The sequence below is a fragment of the Sorex araneus genome, chromosome X (genome assembly GCF_027595985.1).
Source record: "Sorex araneus isolate mSorAra2 chromosome X, mSorAra2.pri, whole genome shotgun sequence".
NCBI classification, from domain to species: Eukaryota; Metazoa; Chordata; class Mammalia; order Eulipotyphla; family Soricidae; genus Sorex; species Sorex araneus.
The window spans coordinates 309304009-309312209 of NC_073313.1; the positions used below are offsets into that span (position 1 = coordinate 309304009).

Consider the following 8201-nt stretch of genomic DNA (forward strand, 5'->3'; position numbering starts at 1 on the left):
TAGAGAATATATTTATTTAGATACCAAAAAATGACCGTAAGGAGAAAAGCAGCATTTCAGGTACAGGGTACAACCTGGATACAAGCTTAGAAGTGTAGGAATAGACACAATGATTGGTCAAGAAATTGTAATTTATAGGAGAGCTACCTTGCAAATTGCCTGTATGTTAATGATGAATTATGGCTCTAGGAAAGTAGGTGTTATTTTAAGGACAGAGAGATATTACAGGGGTTAAGGTGCTTCCCTTGCATGTGGCCTACCCAAATTCCATCTTTGGCACACATTTATAGTCCTTTGGCACACATTTATAGTGGGGAGGACCACCCCAAGTGATTATTGAGTATCATTATCCTTAGGTATACCCACTGAAAGTAAGATTTTAAAAAAAAGTCATGAAAAATTTTAAAGTTCACGTTAAAAAAAAAGCATAATTTTCCTAAAAGCACTGGAAAGCAACAGAAATTTTCTTAAAACACAAAGCATGATTGGGAGTTTTGGCTATTCTTATTGCTTTTATTAGTTTATCCTTCCATTCAATAAATTAGCTCTCCAACAGTAAATACTGAGCATTTACTCCCTGCTAGTGAATTAATTGCTGTTGTTATGGAAGCATAAATTCCAGAAGTTTTTAACATATCTAGAAGGCAAAAGTAAACCTGATTCTATGCATACAAATTCACAAAGGGTATGATATTAATGTTCAGGGAACTGCTATTAGACAGTCATAGATTTTTTTCTCTATGTCATTTCTAGATTAAAAGAAAATTTTCCCTAGTTACAAAGTAATCCATATTAACATCTGAACAGAACCATTTTCTTTGTTTTGGGGCCACACCCAGTGGTGTTTAAAGCTCACACTGGCTCTGCACTCAGGAATATGGGGTGCTGAGGATGGAACCCAGGTCAGCTGAAAGCAGGGCAAGTACCCTGCCCACTTTGTTTTTTTTTCTGACTCCTAAATGTTGAATATTTGAGCTAAAAAGAACAATACAATTATCTATAACAGATAACTCTAGTAGTTTCAATCTAGTAAGTTACAATAATAAGTACAATAGTTTCAAAGAGATGAAATTTATTTCCTGCTCAGTTCACATTTGCTGTTTGGCCAGGTACCCTCCATGAAGAAATTAACAATTCTGGCACTGTAATTCTCACCATATATTTGCAAGCCATTTTTTTGCATGAGAGACACAGACACATCAAACTTCATTTCTTTTTTCTGAAAGACTATCTCTGCTTCACTCTCTTATAGACCATCTACTAGCAATAAGAAAATGGCTTGCAAATATATAGTGAGAATTACAGTGCCAGGATTCTTTATTACCATTAACTGATGTTAATAAAAACGTACTGAAAGGTAAGCTTGAATAGTATATTACTTCCAGCAGAGAGAGTAAGAATTCCAATACACGTGTGTAAGTACTTACTCCAGTCTCCAGAGAAGTGAGCCAATAGTGGAAGAACAACTGCCTCGAAAAGTATCTGGATGTACAATGGACATTACAGTAGAAGGAAACAATTTGGTTCAGCTTGCTCAGTGGAGATTTGTAGTTTGTTATATCATAGCCTAACTTCTAACCATCTACATAAACCTTAGGCTTTTTACACTCATTTTATTGGGGGAAGAGTCCCATCACTTTGCAGAGTTATGTTGGGGGTGACGGGGAGTTGCAACACTTCTCTATAATTATATATTATTTAAGTATATAAATATTATATAGGATGTAGAGCTCTTCCTACTCAAGGGGTGAGAATGCCAGTGCCTGAAGACTTACAACTACTTTTTTCATTGTGGATTTCCCAATGCTTGGCTGATGGGAGGATTCACTGCCTAGGCCCCTTGAATAAATCTTGGAAATTAGGAAGGGCTGTCCCAATTAGATTGAGGACTCAGTTGCAACTCATGGCATATCAATTTTCTACGGAGTCCTGCCTGTCATCTCATTATAGATATCTTTTTGAAGAATTAATATATTTGCATAATTAAGTTTATAAAAGTTTATGCAAGGTTATTATGAAATTAATCATTCAAAATTAAATATTGCAAATAGTTTCCTTTTTTCTTATTTGGTCATTAAAGGTCGAATAACACTGTGTAATCTCTTGCTGACCTGGTTTGGTGGACTCGGGCCACTCCCCAACCCGGGATGGCCCTAAGCTATGGGCAGATGAAGGAGGAAACGAGGGCCAGGCTGTTTGATGATCAGCTGCTGTTTATTCCATCCTCCCTAAGCCCCTCATTCTAGTCCCAAACTATTCCTCTTTCCCATCTCCTCCTGTGTCTCCTGCTCATCTCTCTGAGCTCCCTCTTGCTGCCTTGTCTCTCATCTCTCCACCCGCCTGCTCCTGCATTCTTTCCCCATATTCTTCTCCCACTGTCCCCCTTGCTAGTCTCCCTGTACTCCATCTTGCTTCCCCGGTGTCTCCCTCTCCTCTCCAACTCTCTGTATTGGGGGTAGACACCACACCCTGTCCAGTAGCAAAATCAACATATCAAAAGACCTTCTTCAGTTCAAGGGCAAATACCACTAAGGGGTATTTCTACTCTCCTGAGTCCAATAGCTTAACATCTTAATTAACATCTTAATTCTACTTCTCAATATTCGTTATTTTGTATGGACACAGTAAGAGATACATTGAGCTTGTAGGGTGGCTCTCCTGGAGGCATCTAACCACAGACTCAGACTATAGTGCTCAGGCCGGATTAATCATTCCTAACCCTATCAGGGTCTAAATCTAATTATTACTTTTTGGATCATGACAGGATTTGTCCATGACCATGCTCTTGACTTACAGTTAAGCATTATGGCACTTTGGCCAGGCCCATTTCGATGCCAGGGTAGCTCACCACTTGCCCTGGGTCCATCCAGTCCCTCATCTGTACCCTGCTTTTGGGGTACTAGGAAGTAAGGGTAACTGAGGGTTAAGTGGGGAGAACATATGTCCAAGAGGTATAGCATGTCCATACTAAAAAGACATTGCTCTGAATTAACTATGCAAAGGACTTAAGGATAAAAGTAAAACAATATTTACAGGTCAACGGAGCACAAAAAAGAGATTACAAATAAACACAGAGAAATGGGAGCACTTTAATGGGAGTAACCCAGTAAACCTAAGCTCCCTGTGGAAAGGCGAAAAAGGACAAACCAATGTTATTCTACATAACACAACACATATAATTTACACAAAGATATTAAATTTAATGTGGCAGAGGACAAACACCTTGTAAATTTGGCTTTGCTATTTTAAATTGAATAGAATTTTGGACTATATCTAATTTACTTTTTATCATTTTTATTAAAATAGGTCTTAGATTTTTAATATTTGTTCCCTGATGCTTTATTATTATTATTATTGTTGTTGTTGTTGTTCTTGTTGTTGTTGTTATTATTATTGTGAATAGAGGCATTTTCTGAAAGATAATTTTGTGTGATCAATTAATGATCAACTTTAGTTTTTAAATTTTCTACTCTTTCTACTCATTTGAATTCCCATTCTTATCAAATGCTTTTTTTATACCAGGGCTTATTTTAATATTATGTTAGTTTACCATCTTATAAATCAAATTCTGTTATAATTTCATCATCATCATCATCATCATCATCATCATCATCCTGTTAATCATTGATTTTCTCGAGCAGTCTCAGTAGCGTCTCCATTTGTCTAGCCCTGAGATTTTAAAAGCCTCTCTTTACTCATACTTCCCAATGGTGCTGCATTGGAGGCTCTTTCAGGGTCAGGGGAATGAAACCCATCATTGTTACTGGTTTTGGCATATGAGTATGCTATGGGGAGCTTGCCAGGCTCTCCCATGCACGCAGGAAACTCTCAGTAGCTTGCCAGGTTCTCCGAGAGGGAGAACTATGCTATAAGATATTTCGTAAAGCAACCACAAAGCAGCCATGTGCTTCCAGGAGTTTGATTTTATAGTCTCTGGATCTTGGCCATTAATGGGATTACACGTCCTTGGGGGCAGTTTGTGGGTGTGATCACCTAGCTACTGGAAAAGGGGGGATCTGGGTGGAAAAGGCCCCGTCCCGATCCAAGCAGGCTTGGAGATCTTAGATCCAAGTTCCACAAACCTGGGTTCCTCTGGTGGTTCCCTCATGCATAAGGCTCGTCCTAACATCTGGAGAGGGGCCTTGAGCATGGCTGTGGCTGGGTTCCGGACAAGAGGGTCAACAGAACATAATTGAGGAATTCTGGTTTAAGAAAACTGATGTGATGACAACCAAGATTAGCCTACGGAAAGGTATGCGAAAATAAAAGTGGTGAGACAATATGAGAGTTTCATAGAAGTCTGTCAAGTTGATATGAGAAAAAGCACTTTAGCTATTGTTTGGGGGGGGGGAGGGCAGTTAGTTCAGGCTATATCCAACTGTTCTCAGGGACTACTCTAGGCTCTTGTTCAGGGACCACTCCTGAGCTTGCTTAGGATCCATATGCAGTGCCAGGGACAGGAAAGAGACAGGTGCATGCAAGAGAAGTGTCTGAAACCCTGTACTATCTCTCTAGGTCCTGCTATGTTTAAGAGATCTAGAAAATAGTAAATTTTAAGTGTGGAGGTAGGGACCTCTCTGAAAATCTATCAATGTCTTGGCAGCATATACTTCTCTAAAAAGATAAACTGGAATTGAGTTCTGAAGTATTTCTATGGAGCTAGACAGTCAACCATCCACCTTTCAATAATTTCAAAACTTAGGTCCCAAGAGAGACAAGTGGTCACTCTGAGACTCTGCAAGGCTCGGGGCATCAATACTAACCCAAACCCTGGATTGAAATTGGTAGATCACATAATCAGTATTCTCTAATGTGAGTAAAACATATATAAAGTGCAAAATAAAGCAAGACATAAAGGGAGGACACAAAAGAAGAGAACAGCTGAACCAGGGAGATATAGAAGGAAACCCAAGCTATTAGCTCCCACTGCTGTCTGATTCTTACTTTGTCCCATTGTCCTCTGCTCAACAATGACTTCTTAGTGTGGTATGACCTTCCACTGTATCCAGTTCTACTTATTTCTTTCATTGCCTTCCTCCCTTGGCCTTCTTCTAAAGAAATCCAATAACATATAGAATATAAATTGAAGACATAATGATTTTCACTCAGTATACTCATATATGTAGCATTTATTACAGAAGTTTATAATTTCATATATACAAAATTTTAATTATAATTATATGTACTATAGTATATGATTTGGAAATGATAAATATTTATAAATTATAAATATAATTATAATTACCTGGTGATAATTGATAGCTTTATAAAATTGTACTTTTAAATCAAGAATAATATATTACTCTAGTGAAGTCTTGCATTATTTCCATTGTATACTATAAATTTTTTAGTATGGATCTTTCTCTTAAAATATCTGTTCTGGGCTGGAGCAATAGCACAGCGGGTAGGGCATTTGCCTTGCATGTGGCCGACCCGGGTTCGATTTCCAGCATCACATATGGTCCCCTGAGCACCGCCAGGGGTAATTCCTGAGTGCAGAGCCAGGAGTGACCCCTGTGCATCTCTGGGTGTGATTCAAAAAGCAAAAAAATAGTCTGTTCTGTTTAATTTTTGTTATAGCTTTCTAAATAAAAACAAGTTAGGTTTTGTTCTCTATTCAGCTATCTTCGTTATGTGGAAAGGCTTACATATCTGTGTATGTAAGTACTTGTACTTTCAGTTTAGTCAATAACAAAAATTAAAATGACCAATAAGCATGCAGCATTATGATAATTAATACTAGTTGCATTTTACAATGTTTTCTTGACAATGACTTTATATTTTTAAAGTTTCTATTTGAAATTTTTATATTTCTAGTTTAACTCTATCAACATCAGAGAATGTGACAACATCAGAGCTCTTAGGAGTTCATGCAATTTTGTTTTGTGCCTTATATAAATCATCAAAATTTGTAAGTACTCCAAGATATCATAACGTGAATTTTCTCATGTGCAAAACATAGTCTGAATTAGTAGTTATATGTTTTAGATTATTTTTATAATTACTGGATAAATTTAATGACAATCAAAATATATTAATATCCTCGAACATATTGCTTATTCATCTAATTGTTTGTAGATGGTAGTTTAGAAGCTGGGAAACTAGCCAAAATGTAGATCACATGCCTAGCATGTTCAAGGCCCTGAGTTTGACCCCAGGAACACTGGGTCTCTGAACACTGCTGTGTGTTATGCTGCTGGCCCTAAGCACCACTGGCATGGATTCTTTTTAACAACTATATTTTATTATTATTATTATTATTATTATTATTATTATTAATGAAGAGGAAGATAGAAACTGCAGGCAGTGAGCCACATCTATTCAAGCGTAATCATCCAAATCGGGTTGTTAGGCCTTCAAATGAATCGATGCTCATGGCCAAGTTCGTGTTGACAAGGACACCAACGCCACCAACGCCTCTGTTGTCACACGTTCCGAGGAATAATTCTTCTCCAGTATCAAAAATGGTGTGATGTGATTGATGTCTCCTCATTTCAGTCAGACCAATGATGTCGTACTTGATCTTCTGTGCTTGCACCATCAGGTCCTCGATGGATGCTTCTGATGCCAGTGGCCGTGCATTGAAAGTACAGACAATCATCTTAGTCTTTCTTCGTTTTGGCAGTCTACTTCATCCCCAAGATTTTTTTCAGCCTCTCTTTGCTCATCTTTCTTAATGCTGCCTTATTGGGGGCTCTTTAGGTGACAGGTGAATGAGGCCAGTTGTTGTTACTGTTGTTGGCATATGGAATATGCGACGGGTAGCTTGCTAGGCTCTGCTGTGCAGGTTCAATAATCTTGGTAGCTTGCCGGGCTCTCCGAGAGGGACGGAGGCTTTTAGGGAGGCCTCCAATCACCCTTAGAGGTGTTACCATGGTTCACACTAAATGTGAACCCTATCAAATATGGTATGGGAATAATAGGTATTAAGTGTTTTATGGTGTGTCGCTCGGCCGCTTTGCGGCCAGTCAGTCCAGAGAGCAACCTGGAGGGTGGCGGTGTCTGGGTAGTGGATGTAGTGGAGGTCGGCCAGTGAGGTATTTATCTTGGGTAGGGTGGGGCATCTGGGTTGGACCCCTCCCTCAGTTGCCAGGGATTGGAGGAGGCAGACAGAGGATCTTGTTTCCAGGTCTCATTGAACCTAGAGCTAAGGTCGCAAAGATCTGCTTACCTGGCTTTGTGGGGCTTCACTCATGCGTGAGGTTTGGCCCAAGTATCCAGAGAGCAACCTGGAGGGTGGCGGTGTCTGGGTAGTGAATCATCAACTACAATGAAGAAGAAATTGAGAGGTTCTACATGGAACTGGAGAAGTTCTATAAAGAAGACCACACCTTCTACAAGATCATTGTTGGTGATTTTAATGCCAAGATAGGTCCGAGAAGGTCGCCCGAAGAACTCCACATTGGGACACCTGGCCTAGAATGGAACGATCAGGGTGAGAGACTATCTGAATTCATCGTGTCGACCAAGACCATCCATGGTAACTCACAGTTACAGAAGGCCTAATCTAAACACTGGACATGGGAGTCTCCCGGTCGACAGTTCCACAGTGAAATTGACCACATCATATTCAATTGAAGGTTTTGCCTGACCGATGTCGATGTTGTCCCAAAATTCCAAAAGGGATCGAACCACCGTCTCCTTAATGCAAAATTCTACTTCACAGAGCGGGGAGAAAGTCTGCAAAATTTTTGTCTAAGAAGACAACTCCCAGAATGACCACCAACTGGGAGCTCTTTGGCACTATTGCAGCAACATGGGAAGATTCCGTCCTTGACAACATCGAGGAGGAATACGATCGACTGGTTCAGCACCTCCATGTCTGTGCGAAGAATGCCGAGAGTGAGAAAGCCACAAACAGAAGCCTGTCTTTGGAAACTCTCGAGCTCATTCGTCAACCTGGTTTGGTGCGAACCTCAGGCAACCACAAGCTAACATCCGAGCTCACAAAGCTGTGCAGAGATGCGATAAAGTAAGACCTCAAAGAGAGAAGAGCAGCAGTGTTGGCCAGTGCAGCAGAAGCCGGGAAAAGTATTCGCAAAGCTCGCCTGTTCTTCGCCAACTACAAGACCAAGATGACTGCCCTCCAACGTCCCGATGGATCTATCACATCTTCCAGAAAGGCAATAGAGAAAATTATTCACGACTTCTACTTGGATCTCTTTGACAGACATGTCCACCTGCCCACATACCAAATTCCG

At 39.9% G+C, this 8201-nt stretch overlaps 1 pseudogene; it reads right to left on the reverse strand.

The window, feature by feature from the left end:
• Positions 1-6601, reverse strand: part of LOC129399909 (uncharacterized) — a 66059-nt pseudogene extending 59458 nt beyond the window's left edge.
• Between the last annotated feature and the right edge of the window lie 1600 nt (positions 6602-8201).